This window comes from Oryctolagus cuniculus, chromosome 17 (assembly GCF_964237555.1).
Source record: "Oryctolagus cuniculus chromosome 17, mOryCun1.1, whole genome shotgun sequence".
NCBI lineage: Eukaryota > Metazoa > Chordata > Mammalia > Lagomorpha > Leporidae > Oryctolagus > Oryctolagus cuniculus.
Window position 1 is genome coordinate 29,156,020 of NC_091448.1, and position 14,408 is coordinate 29,170,427.

The window sequence follows — 14,408 nt, forward strand, 5'->3', positions numbered from 1 at the left end:
GGTACTGGCACAAAAACAGTTGGATAAACCAATGGAACGGAATAGAAATGCCAGAAATCTATCTAAGCATCTGCAACCAACTTATATTTGACAAAGGAGATAAAATCAATCGCTTGAGCAAAGACAGTCTCTTCAACAAATTGTGCTGGGATAGCCGGATGTCCACATGCAGGAGTATGAAACAAGACCCCTGCCTCACAACTTACCCAAAAATTGACTCAAAATGGATTAAAGGACTAAATCTACTGCAATACCATCAAATTATTAGAGAACATTGGGGAAACCCTGTAAGAAATTGGCACGGGAAAAGAGTTCTTGGAAAAGACCCTAGAGGCACAAATAATCAAAGCCAAAATTAACAAATGGGATTGCATCAAATTCAGAAGCTTTTGTACTGTAAAATAAATACTCAGGGAAATGAAGAGGCAACAGACAGAATAGGATAAATCATTTGCAAACTATGCAACTGATAAAGGATTAATAACCAGAATATATAAAGAGATCAAGAATATTAGCAACAACACAACAAACAACTCAGTGAAAAAATGGACAAAAGACTTCAACAGACATTTTTTTAAAAGAGAAAATCCAATTGGCCAACAGACACATGAAAAAATGTTCAGGATCACTAGCCATCAGGGAAATGCAAATCAAAACCAGAATGAGGTTTCACCTCACCTAGGTTAGAATGGCTTTCATACAGAAATCAACAAACATCAAATGCTGGCAAGGATATAGGGGAAAAGGTACCCTAATCCACTGCTTGTGGGAATGTAAACTACTATAGCCACTGTGGAAGGCAGTGTGGAGATAACTCAGAAATCTGAATATGGGGGCCGCCACCATGGCTCACTTGGTTAATCCTCCGCCTGCAGTGTCAGCATGCTATATGAGTGCTGAGTTCTAGTCCAGTTGCTCCTCTTCCAGTCCAGTTCTCTGCTGTAGCCCAGATAAGGCAGTGGAGGATGGCCCAAGTGCTTGGGCCCCTGCACCTGCATGGGAGACCAGGAAGAAGCACCTGGCTCCTGGCTTCGGATTGGCATAGTTCTGACCATAGCAGCATTTGGGGAGTGAACTGATGGAAGGAAGAACTTTCTCTCTGTCTCTGTCTCTCACTGTCCAATTCTATCTGTCAAATAATAATAATAATAAAATCCTTTAGAAAAAATAAATCTGAATATGGACCTATCAAATGACCCAGCCATCTGAATCCTGAGAATTTACCCAACGATAATGAAATAAGCAACTGAAAGAGTTAACTGTACCCCCATGTTTATTGCAGCTCAATTCACAATAACTAAGACATGGAATCAACTCAAGGACTGATCAACTAAAGACCAGATAAAGAAATTATGGAATATGTACACTATGGAATATTACACAGTGGAAAAAAGAGGAAATCCTGTCTTTCGCAACAAAATGGATGAATCTGGAAAACATCATACTTAGTGAAATAAGCCAGGCCCAAAGGGACAAATATCATATGTTCTCCCTGACCTGTGATAACTAATAGAGTACCTAAAAGGCAATCCATAAAAGTGAAGTTGACACTTTAGAAGCAATGTCTTGAAGAGCCCTTGCCTTAAGTGTTGAGCAATAGTTTTTTTTTTTTTTTTTTTGGTTTTGTTTTGTTTTTTCATACTATTTGTTGAACTCCTTAATTAACATAGAATTAAACATATGTGTTTAAAATTAATTGAGATAGATCTCAATGAAAAATAAGAGCGGGGATAACAGGGGGAGGAGGAGTGGGGTGGGAGTATGAATAGAAGGGTGGGCACAGTGGGAAGAATCACCATGTTCCTAAAGTTGTAATTATGAAGTGTATGAAGTTTTTAACTGTAAAGCTGTATAGTTATGCATACATTCCTCAGACTTACTTCTAAAGGTGCATTTTAAAAACTTGCCCTAGGATTCCAAATTCCTTTAAGCTAGGTTGTAAAAACACCATCTTAAATGTTAAAGTGATCATATGGATAGGATTAAGTATTTGGTAATAATAGAATTAAAAAGGGGTGGGTTCTGGCTCTGTGGCACAACAGGTTAAGGACCTGGCCTGAAGTGCCAGCATCCCATATGGGTGCTGGTTCTAGTCCCAGCTGCTCCTCTTCCAATCTGGCTCTCTGCTATGGCCTAGGAAAGCAGCAGAAGATGGCCCAAGTGCTTGGGCCCCTGTACCCGTGTGGGAGACCCAGAAGAAGCTCCTGGTTCCTGGCTTCGGATCGGCTCAGCTCTGGCTGTTGCGGTCATCTGGCGAGTGAACTAGCAGATGGAAGACCTCTCTCTCTGTCTCTACCTCTCTCTGAACTCTGTCTTTCAAATAAATAAAATAAATCTTAAAAAAATAATTAAAAAGGACTGAATGCTCCAACATGGGAAGCAGTACATACAGCAGACTCATAAAATGAAAATTGCTTCAAGTAGCACTCTGAACTCAGAATCAGCCCTTAAGGCATTCTAGTCTGGCTGAAAAGCCCACAAGAGCATTTCAGGCATGGAAAACCATGAGGCTGGCGCTGCAGCTCAATAGGCTAATCCTCCGCCTTGCGGCACCGGCACACCAGGTTCTAGTCCCAGTCGGGGCACCAGATTCTGTCCCGGTTGCCCCTCTTCCAGGCCAGCTCTCTGCTATGGCCCAGGAGTGCAGTGGAGGATGGCCCAAGTGCTTGGGCCCTGCACCCCATGGAAGAACAGGAGAAGCACCTGGCTCCTGGCTTCGGATCAGCGCAGTGCGCCGGCCGCAGCGCGCCGGCCGCGGCGCCATTGGAGGGTGAACCAACGGCAAAAAGGAAGACCTTTCTCTCTGTCTCTCTCTCTCACTGTCCACTCTGCCTGTCAAAAAAAAAAAAAAAAAAAAAAAAAAAAAAAGAAAACCATGACACTGTGGCAAAAAATGTCCCTACATGAAAGACTTTGGTGGGAGGCAGTGGAAAGATGTGGTCATCAAAGAAAGAGGTACTTTTCTCTGAATGGCAGAGAGAACTTCCACTTTGCTTATGGCCTTGTCTAAATACTGACATAGTTTGTGTATTCAAAAGGCTTCCATAGCCTAGGCAACCTTGCATGATCATTGATGTCATACATAAGAGTGTTAATTGTTAAATTAACAATAAGAATCATTGTGCACTAACTTCCCATGCAGGACCTCTGTCTTCAAAGAAATGTATTATAATTATGTCTAAGTGCTCACAAAAGAAGTATCACTCTTGGGTGTTTATTTAAAGTTAATTAAGTTATGGGCCGGTGCCATGGCTCAGTAGGTTAGTGCTCCACCTGTGGCGCTGGCATCCCATATGGGCACTGGGTTCTAGTCCCAGTTGCTCCTCTTCCAGTCCAGCTCTCTGCAGTAGCACAGATAAGGCAGTGGAGGATGGCCCAAGTGCTTGGGCCCCTGCACCTGCATGGGAGACCAGGAAGAAGCACCTGGCTCCTGGCTTTGGATCGGCGCAGCGCCGGCTGTAGTGGCCATTTAGGGGGTGAACCAATGGAAGGAAGACCTTTCTCTCTGTCTCTCTCTCTCACTGCCTATCACTCTACCTGTCAAATAAATAAATAGAAAAAAATAAAGTTAATTAAGTTAATAAAAATGAAATGAAATTAACTTAATATGCAATGACTTTGAAAAAAAAAAAAAAAAACTTCCAGCATAATCAGAGTGTGACAGTAGTGTAACAAGACTCCTTTTAATACTCACTTTGTTGATGAGGAAGGGAGGGGCCATCCACTGATGTCCCTGCATTGTGCAGATCAAAGAAAGGAAAATAGGTTTCCAGCTAGCCTGAATTTGGGGGTAACTGGGAAGGTAGAACACATTCTAGAAGGGTGAGATTCAGGAAGAAGTGTCTGAAAATCATAAAACATAGTTTAATGTACTGAAGACATGTAGTCTAGAAACAGAGCCAAGTGCAATGAGTTCAAGATCTCAAGATCTGTTATGCAGAAATTAGTGAATCTAAAGGGTCTAGTCACCTTTACAGAGTAGGCTTGAGCTAGACATTAGGAATACAGGCCCCAAATCAAGATTGCAAAAAGGAAAAAAAAAAAAACAAGCAAGGAGTAAATGGTAAGATGGGTAAAGGAATGGCCAGCCTGAAGAATGGGTTATTGCCAAAGGTATATCACCTAGTTTCTAAGATTCAAAGACTGGCCACTATCTCATTTAAAATATAATGGTAAATTCATACACAGAACTACGAAAATAAGTTAAAGTGCTCATTACAAACTTGGTTTAAAAGCATTTCTTTTTGTGGTTATATTTTCTTATAAATACCTATTTATTTCCTTAAATTTTGATTTGGGTACAAGATGACAGTACACATAACGGGGCCCAGGGGTAATTCCTTGTACCAAAACACTGAGTAGTAGTTGGATAATATCATGAACTTCACAAAAGCAAAGTCTGACTTACGTGGAACTTTGTGCAAAAGGAGAGCATGGAATTATTTTTAACTCTAAACTCCTCTATTTGGCTACTGAAATCAAAAATCGGAAAGATATTTTAATTAACATAAATATACATTCTGAAACAAGTTTATCACAAAAAGAAATGTTTAAGTAAAATAATTGTCCATTTATATTTATTATTATTTTTATTGCAAGCAGATAAACAGGTAATAACAGAGATTACCTAAAATAAATTTTAAGTTTCAACATTTTTTAACTTTGCAATCTTTAATAAATCCTATTGTTAACCTATCTTCATTTCCATTTCCTTGTCTGTCAAACCAAGATAATTCTCATACGTGAAGCTGAATAATATATATATATATATATAAAACAAATACATCATTAATGGAAAGCATAAAATTATTATTTGAACATTATTAATAGTACTGTAGTGATGATATTAACATGTCTGAAAAGTAGAGCAGACACAGCCTAGCTATTCACTGCATCTAAGTACATAAGTTTACTATGATGTTCAGCAGAGGTTATTTATTTTCCTGTTTTTCTTAAAAATATTTGGTATGTATTTTAGCTTTTAAAAGTTGCAGAGCCAATGCCATGGCACAGTAGGTTAATCCTCCGCCTGTGGCGCCAGTATCCCTTATGGGTGCTGGTTCAAGTCTCGGCTGCTAATCTTCCAATTTAGCTCTCTTCTATGGCCTGGGGAAGCAATAGAAGATGGCCCAAGTGCCTGGGACCCTGCATCCACGTGGGAGACCCAGAAGAAGCTCTGAGCTCCTGGTTTCGGATTAGCACAGCTCCGGCCATTGCAGCCAATTGGGGAGTGAACCAGCAGATAAAAGACCTCGCTCTCTCTCTCTGCCTCTGCCTCTCTGTAACTGTTTTTCAAGTAAAACTAAATTAATCTTTCTTTTTTTTAAAGTTGCTTACTGGTCTTATTTTGTATCTTCCAAATGTATTCTGAGGTTAACTGGCCTGATTTAAGGACACTTGTGGTGGATGGAATAGAGTTAATTAAACTAGCGCAGAAAACAGCTAACTCATTAATGTATTTATAATGTTTTTTCAGTCCTATTATACCAATTCCAAATACAAATAAATATTATCAAAATATTTTCTTATGTATTTAAAGCATTTTATATTAAAAGCTTAATGAAGGAAAGTTTACCTACAGAAAAGTCACAAATTCTCATGTATAGGAGGATAAATTTTTACAAAACAGACATACTTATGTGACCATTGTGTAGACCAAAAAATGAAATAACCTCAATGTCCTCCAAACTTTTCTCTAATCCTTCCTAGATACTATCTCCCAAAATAGCAGGAGCTGTCTTGGTTTTTATGTAATTTATATCACATTAAATTAGTTCTGCTTACCTGAACTTTATAAAGATAAAACTATTTAATAAGAATACTTTTTTGTAACTTAATATTTGTAGTACTCATCTATATCATTCTATCTACAAATATTCATTTCATGTCATTGTTCATTGGGGTAATCACTGCACTAATTTGCTATATTTGTTACATTCCATTGCTGGTGAAAATTTGAGTGGTTTTCACCATATATATATATAAATATATATATTTGCACTTAAAGAGTGAAAACCATGAGGCCGACACTGTCGTGTAGTGGTTAAACCTCTGCCTGTGACACAGGCTTCACAAATGGGTGCCTGTTTAAGTCCCATATGCTCCACTTCCAATCCAATTCTCTGCTAATAGCCTGGGAAAAGCAGCTGAAGATGGCCCAAGTGGTTGAACGCCTGAATCCACATGGGAGACCTGGAAGAAAATCCTGACTCCTGGCTTCAGATGGGATCAGCTCAGGCACATTGTCTCCATTTGAGGAGTGAACCAGCCGTTGGAAGATATCTCTCTGTCTCTCTCGTACCCTAACTCTGATTTTCAAACACATAAATAAATATTAAAAAGAGTACAAACTATATAAACTATTTTTATAAATTTTTATTTCAGTTTAAATGGTGAAAACTAGTTTCAGTTAAATGAATACCAATCATACTTCCCAATTATGTAATTTTCTTTAAAAAATTCTCAGTCTTTTTTTTCTCCAAATTACAGCAAAAGTATGAGTAATGTTTGTCATAAACAGGAGGTAATACAAGAGAAATTTGCACAATGGCAAAACAATTGCCAAATTTCTTTTTTGCATCACTATGTCTCATCCACCTCATTCTCACCCAGTATTCAGTGTTTAAGGCTTTGCTGGACTCTTACACAATTGTTTCCTATTCAAGTCTCACATAGTATCCAGAAACATTCACAAGATGTAGCTTCACACTAGATAAATGTATGTGGGTGTTTTAAGAATTTTTCAGTTTCTATTTGCCTGTTTCTTTAAAAAAATTAAAACTATATTTATGTGTTTGAAAATCATCTGGGCAGAGACACTGAGAGAGCTCCCATCTGCTGATTCACAAATGCTGGCAATCGCCAGCGTGGGTCAGGTCAAAGCCAGGAACTCAATCTAGGTTTTCCACCTTGATAGCAGGGACTCAACTGCTTGAGCCATCACCTGCTGCTAACCAGGTTCGCATTTGCAGGAAGCTGGAATGGAGAGTACAGCAGGGACTTAAACCTAGGCTCTCTGGTACAGGGGTTGACAACCCAAGTAGCACCTTAATCATGCTGCAAAATGCCCTTTGCCTATTTGTTTTTTTCTATTTTAAAATAATTCATGATATGTACATTACATTAGTTGTTTAACTTTTTATTGCATGTAAAATTCTATTTTAATATTTTGTACTTCACACATACATTCCAATATATGAGCATAATATGTATGCATTTATATATAAGATATAAACATTAATGCTATTAGTAGTTTTGGGTTTGTTAGGCATTCCTGAATTGTATCCCCTACCTCCTCATCCCTACCAAAGCCACACCTCATGAAATGATAACCATTGTCTTCTATTTTCATCAACTTGTTTTTATTAGTAGTACATATTGCTTAACTCTTTTTCCTAGTTTTAGTAGATCTGTTCATAATTTACATGAAAATGCATAAATTTACATAAATTTCCCTGGTATAGTTTTGTCTTTATTTACCTCTCATTTGATTCCTCCATCCACTTCCATCTTCTGCCACACTTCACTGCTAGTCCAGTTTAAAAACCTGATACCCATGCTTGCATTCCTCCTTACTTTACACCTATCCATTTAACTAAATGTAATATTTAAGATATATAATTTGCAAATATTTACATTTACATATAAAACAATTATTTTCATGAATTTCCTGATTAAATGGAATGCTATATATAATTATTTATATTTTACATTGCTTTTATTCAATAAATAAACTGCTCCACGTCAACTGCTGCAATTGTATTTTTCTTTTCCAAAGGCTAGATGATATTCCATACTGTGGGTGCACAAAGTTCATTTAGCTGTTCTCCTGCTGATACTCACCTGTTTTTAACCTAAGTGCTTTTTCTCATTGTGTTTTCTTTATCAAATATGCCTATATATCAAGCCTTAGACTAGGACATTAATCTCTTTGGTATAGATTTCCAGCAGTAGGATTATGAAAGTTAAAAATGGTTTTGATTCTTGTAAGCAATGTTAAAATATGAATTCACGTTTATATACACAAAAGAAATTCACAAGACTATAGGGTTCTTCATATCCCTGTAAGCAGTTCTTTTTTTAAATGTGCTACTCTGGTAGGTAAAAGTGATGCCTCCTTGTTACTTTAATTTGTAAGCCCTGATCAATATTGAGTTTGAATACAGTATTTGTTTTGTGATCATTTGTTTTTCCTCTCTGACAATTCTTGATTTCAGTTTTGATGATGTTTTATTTACCTATTTTTTGATAATTTATAGGATCTTATTGTAGTAGAGATAATTTATATGTCATTTGTTTCACAGATTTTCCTTAATATTTTTCTATTCATTTGTTAGATGACAACACTAAGTGAATAAGAGTATGTATGAAAGTGCCCAACTCTGGCCTCATCAGAAACCCCAATAATCTCAGACATGAAAAATCAAATAATTTCTAAAAGCCTTCTAAATCTTTTATGATTTTCTAATCTCTTCACAATGAGGATTGTCTTTTTTTTTTTTTTTGACTGAGTGAAAAATATTTAAAGATTAAAATTTCTGGACAGGTAACAAAGAAGATTTAGCCGTTTGCCAATGTTAATGGATTTCTAAAAGAGAACTCTTGGTTCCTGTAAGCAAGAAAATAAGTTCTTCAACACTACACAATTATCACAACTGGAATGAGAACATATAATTTAGTATGCTGACTAAACCCACATAAAAGTGTTGCATTACTTGGCCACTTTGAGATTCTAGGCTTTAGAGAATCAAGCTTCTTGAATGATTAACCTACATGAATAGCATTACAATAAATTCCCTAATGTAGACAAATGTGGAAATCTACTACTTGCAATTAATCTATTTGGTTTTTAACCAGATACCCTCTTTGGGCATTTTGGGGAACTGGGTAGCCTCTAGCAAAAGGGAATATAATTCATAGCAAGCAACTGGCAACATGTAACTATTCTCCATTAGAAGCCATGAAAACAAGAATGCATTTGCACCTTACCTATGCTACAGTCAGCACTTCAGTCCTCAGCTAGCAAATACAAAGGAATCTGAAATCCAGAGACCTCCTGGGCCTTCTAGCAGTGGTTCACCCACAACCAGTTCGGTCTTTAACAGAACTGATGGAGTAAGGATGGAGTGTAAATATTTAAAAAACAATTAAAGTATGTAAATATGGGAAAGAGTTACCAAGTAACAAATACAAGTAAGGCATGAGAATATGCTTGATTATCACTCAAACCTTGTTGGTAGTATTTTTAGAAACTCATCACACCCTCTTCAGGCTGTGAGTTTAATTTATGTTAAACTTATATTTAATTTTTCCAATATATTCAATACCCCTTGTTTAACCAAAACTTCACTTCATAAAACACAATTAAGAGCTATGAGAGAAAGAGAAACAAACAGAGCAATTATCTGAACATGGCGCGATGTCAGTCTTATGCAAGCCACACAATAAGCACACAAAGGAATCATTTCCACTGTTTTACGGAGGGAACAGAGGGAAAGGTATGAAGTTGTACAAATCTCCCCGCATCCTGCAGCTAGTAAACATCAGAGCCAGGGCCTCAGGACCCAGGATGCTATGATCTATGAGGCAACCATGCCGATACACATAAACACAAACCAGCCTGCAGTAACTCTTCAGTCAAGCTGTGCTTCCAAAATCACTGGAAAAGAAAAAAATATTTATGTGAATTAGAAGGGCTGAAAAAATAAGTAGAGGAACAGTCATGGTAACAGATAAATTTGGAGAAGGTGCTAAAAAGCGGTTTGAAATTGCTTAAGACAAGCTGGCTCTGTGGCGCAGTAGGTTAACGGCCTAGCCTGAAGTGCCGGCATGCCATATGGATGCTCCACTTCTGATCCAGCTCTCCGCTGTGCCCTGGGAAAGCAGGCCTGCACCCACGTGGGAGACCCGAAAGAAGCTCCTGGCTCCTGCTTTGGATCGGTGCACCTGCGGCCGCTGTGCCTAACTGGGGAGTGAACCATTGGATGGAAGACCTCTCTCTCTCTCTCTTTCCTCTCTCTGTGTAACTCTTTCAGATAAATAAATAAATCTTTAAAAATAAAAATGAACAACTAAATACATTATCCCTCTTAGTAGTTTTTTTTTATCTGTTCTACTTAATATGACTGGTTTAGATCTGTAATTGATGCACAGTTATTCTTAAGTGTTGAAAATTAACTGAAATGTGATCCCTGTTGAACATGGTGGTGGGAATGGGAGAGGGAAGAGATGTATAATTTGGGACATGCTCAGGCTGACTTGCCCCAAGTGGTGGAGTTGGAAGCATACCAGGGGATTCCAATTCAATCCCATCGAGGTGGCATGTACCAATGCCATCTCACTGTTCCAGGTGATCAGTTTCAGTTCACAGTTGGTCATGGTGAAGGGACTGGGAGTCAAAGGGAGCACATAGACAAGTCTAGTACCTGCTAACGCTAACTGATGGAGTAAATAAAGGGGAGAGTGATCCAACATGGGAAGTGAGATACTCAGCAGACTCATAGAATGGCAGATGCCCTAAATAGCACTCTGGCCTCAGAATCAGCCCTAAAGGCATTCGGAGCTGGCTGAAAAGCTCATGAGAGTATTTCAGGCATGGAAAGCCAAGACACTCTGGCAAAAGATCTCTGCGAGTGAGATCCCAGTGGAAAGAACAGGCCATCAAAGAAGGAGGTACCTTTCTCTGAAGGGAGGAGAGAACCTCCACTTTGACTATGAGCTTGTCTAAACAAGATAAGAATCGGAGAACTCAGAGGGCTTCCATAGCCTTGGAAACTCATGACTGGAGCATAGGGAGATTACTGATGCCATAGACAGGAGTGTCAATTGGTAAAGTCAACAACAGGAGTCACTGTGCACTTACTCCTCATGTAGGATCTCTATCCTTAATGTGCTGTACATTGAGATTTAATGCTATAACGAGTACTCAAACAATATATTTCACTTTGTGTTTCTATGGGGGTGCAAACTGTTGAAATCCTTACTTAATGCATACTAAACTGATCCTCTGTAAAAAAAAAAAAAAAAAAGAAATTATCAATTCCCAACTTGACTCTCACTGGGGTTAAACATGACAATAGGTCTGCTCTGATTTCATCATCATTTTAAAAAATCATCTATTATTTTTCACTTTATGTTTCTGTGTGGGAGCAAACTGTTGAAATCCTTACTTAAGGTATACTAAGCTGATCTTCTGTATATTAAGATAATCGAAAATGAATCTTGATGTGAATGGAAGGGGAGGGGGAGTGGGAAAGGGGAGGGTTGTGGGTGGGAGGGACGGTATGGGGGGAAAGCCATTGTAATCCATAAGTCGTACTTTGGAAATTTATATGCATTAAATAAAAGTTTAAAAAAAAATAAAAAAAAATAAAAAAAAAATTAAAAAAAAAGAAATTGGTTAAGAATGGAAGTAAAGGGCACTTTTGCATGGTAACAATATCCCCAAAAGTCAAATAGTGGGTGGTGCTATTAGTCAATCTCTATTATAAGAGATACATCTTTGAAATCCTACAGGATTTCAATTTTCTAAATTTTAAAATCCTAAGAAAGGTTTAAAGTAAATAAAATCTGATTAGAAATCATCATTGCTCCTAGCACAATGACCAAAGTCAGTTTACCTCAGGCTATAAAAAGTAATTTATTTCCACATGCCCTTACAAAGTAATCACAGATAAAGCATAATCACTGTTAAACCAGTGGAGAAGCATTACAAATGGAATGAACAGCATGAATTAGTTGTAGGCACTCAGGGAAGGTGGATAAAATGACCCTGATCTTTACACAAAGTGTAAATTCTAGTGTCTGTATCTTCTCAAACTCCATGGTCAAAGGGCAACAGATTATATTTATATATATATAAGATACTTGTTAGAAATTTCATATGCCAACCCTTCCTCTTGATAGGAAATGCTAATCAGATATTCCTCTGTATTTAAAAGCATGAATAAATCAATGGTAATTATAAGCCTTGAAATATAAAAGAAAGCATCTTCAAAGCTCCTTCAGGAGCTCTCCTTCTGACCCTATCCCAAATGTCTGCAAGTTCTCTGGGGCTGGAATATTTCAGCTTCTACCAAGGGAATAAAAACTTCTCTTTTACTTTTTGAGATTTAACTGCTACAGTAACTTTTGTTCTTAAATCCTAATAAACAGACACCAGTTACCACCCATAAAAAGAGTCAATAAACTCTCTAGAAATAATATTGATAATATTTGTAGAAACTTTTTTAAAAATTTATTTATTTTAAAGGCAGAGTAACAAAGAAAAGAGAGGGGCAAGGAAGGAGGACAGGAGCCATAAAGATGGAGGGAGTGTGTGTGTGTGTGTGTGTGTAATGGAGAAAGACACAGAAAGAGAGAGAGAGAGAGAGAGAGGAGAGAGAGATCCTCCAACCACTGGATCACTCCCCAAATGTCTGCAGCAGCTCTGAGGCAATTACAATCTAGGAGCCCAAAATTCCCTTCGGGTCTCCCACAAAAGTGGCAGGGATCCAAGTATTTGAGTCATAATCTGCTATGTCCCCGGGTGCATTAGAAGGAAACTGAATTAAAGTAGAGAAGACTCAAATTGGCACTTCCATATGATATGTGGGTGCCATAATTGTAGCTTAACTAGCTGAGCCAGAATGTAGGTGGCTTTTTTTTTTTTTAAGTAGGATCCTTTTTTACTTATCACTTGTTGTGAAAAAAAAGTAAGTCACATAGAAATGATAAACAATTCTTTTGTTTGAAAAATATTTGAAGTAAAATTGTCAAACATGTGACCATCTTTTAACTATTTTGAAATAATTTTAGATCTACAGAAGAGCTGCCAGGATAGCACAGAGAATTCCTACATACTACGTATCACCAAGCTTCTCCTAATAGTCTCACATATTATATAACTGTTGTACATGTTCAAAGTGAAGAAATGAACAGTGGTATACCACTATCTGTTGAATATATTTTACATAAAATTTTACCATTTTATCAAATAATTTCAAAATTTTTCTATTCTAGGATCCAAGCTAGGATACGTTGCATGAGATAGTATTTTTTCATTATTAATTTTTTAAGGTGAACAAATTTCACATATTTTATATATACAGATTTAGAAGCATAGTGATATTCTACCTATCTTTCCATCTCCTTACTTTATTATTTCTTTTAATTTTTACAATGATCAACTTTTAGTTTACTTCACACTCATAAGATCAAACTTACATGAAGTAAAGAATTTAACAAATAGTAAGAAGGAAAATACATTGTTCTTCAACTGTAGAGATAAGCGCAGTAAACAATTTAATCTCAACATGTCAATTTAACTTACATACATTACAGTTTCTGGTACTCTATTAATTACCGCAGATCAGGAAAACCATGTGGTATTTTTCTCTTGGGGACTGGTTTATTTTACTAAGTGTAATGGTTTCCTGTTGCATCCAGGATTTCATTCATTTTTATGGCTGAATAGTATTCCACAGTCTACACACACACACAAACACACACACACACACACACCAATTTCTTTTCGAGTCATCAGTTGACAGACATCTGGGTTGATTCCATATCTCAGTTATTGTGAACTGAGCTGCAATAACATGTGGGTACAGATAACACTTTCATATGCTGATTTCATTACATTTGAATAAATTCTCAGGAGTGGGATGGCTGGGTCATATGGTAGGTCTATATTCAGATTTCTGAGGTATCTCCATACCATCTTCCACAATGGCTAAAGTAGTTTACATTCTCACCAACAGTGGATTAGGGTATCTTTTTCTCTACATCCTCACCAGCATTTATTGTTTGTTGATGTCTGTATGAGAGCCATTCTAACTGTGGAGAGGTGAAACCTCATTGTGGTTTTGATTTGCATTTCCTTGATGGCTAGTGATCCTGAGTATTTTTTCATGTATATGCTGGCCATTCGAATATCCTCTTTTTTTTTTTTTTTTTTTTTTGACAGGCGGAGTGGACAGTGAGAGAGAGACAGAAAGGTCTTCCTTTGCCATTGGTTCACCCTCCAACGGTCGCCGCGGCCGGCGCGCTGCAGCGGGCACATTGCACTGATCCAAAGCCAGGAGCCAGGTGCTTCTTCTAGTCTCCCATGCGGGTGCAGGACCCAAGGACTTGGGCCATCCTCCACTGCACTCCTGGGCCATAGCAGAGAGCTGGCCTGGAAGAGGGTCGGTGCCCTGACCGGGACTAGAACCCGGTGTTCCGGCGCCACAAGGTGGAGGATTAGCCTATTGAGCCACGGCACCAGCCCTTGAATATCCTCTTAAAAATGCCTTTGCCCATTTCTTATCTGGACTCTTTGTTCTATTGTTATTATTTTGAACTCTTTATAAATTCTGGATATTAGTCATTTACCAGTTACATAGTTGCACATTTTTTCTGTTATTCTTTTGGTTGCCACTTCACTT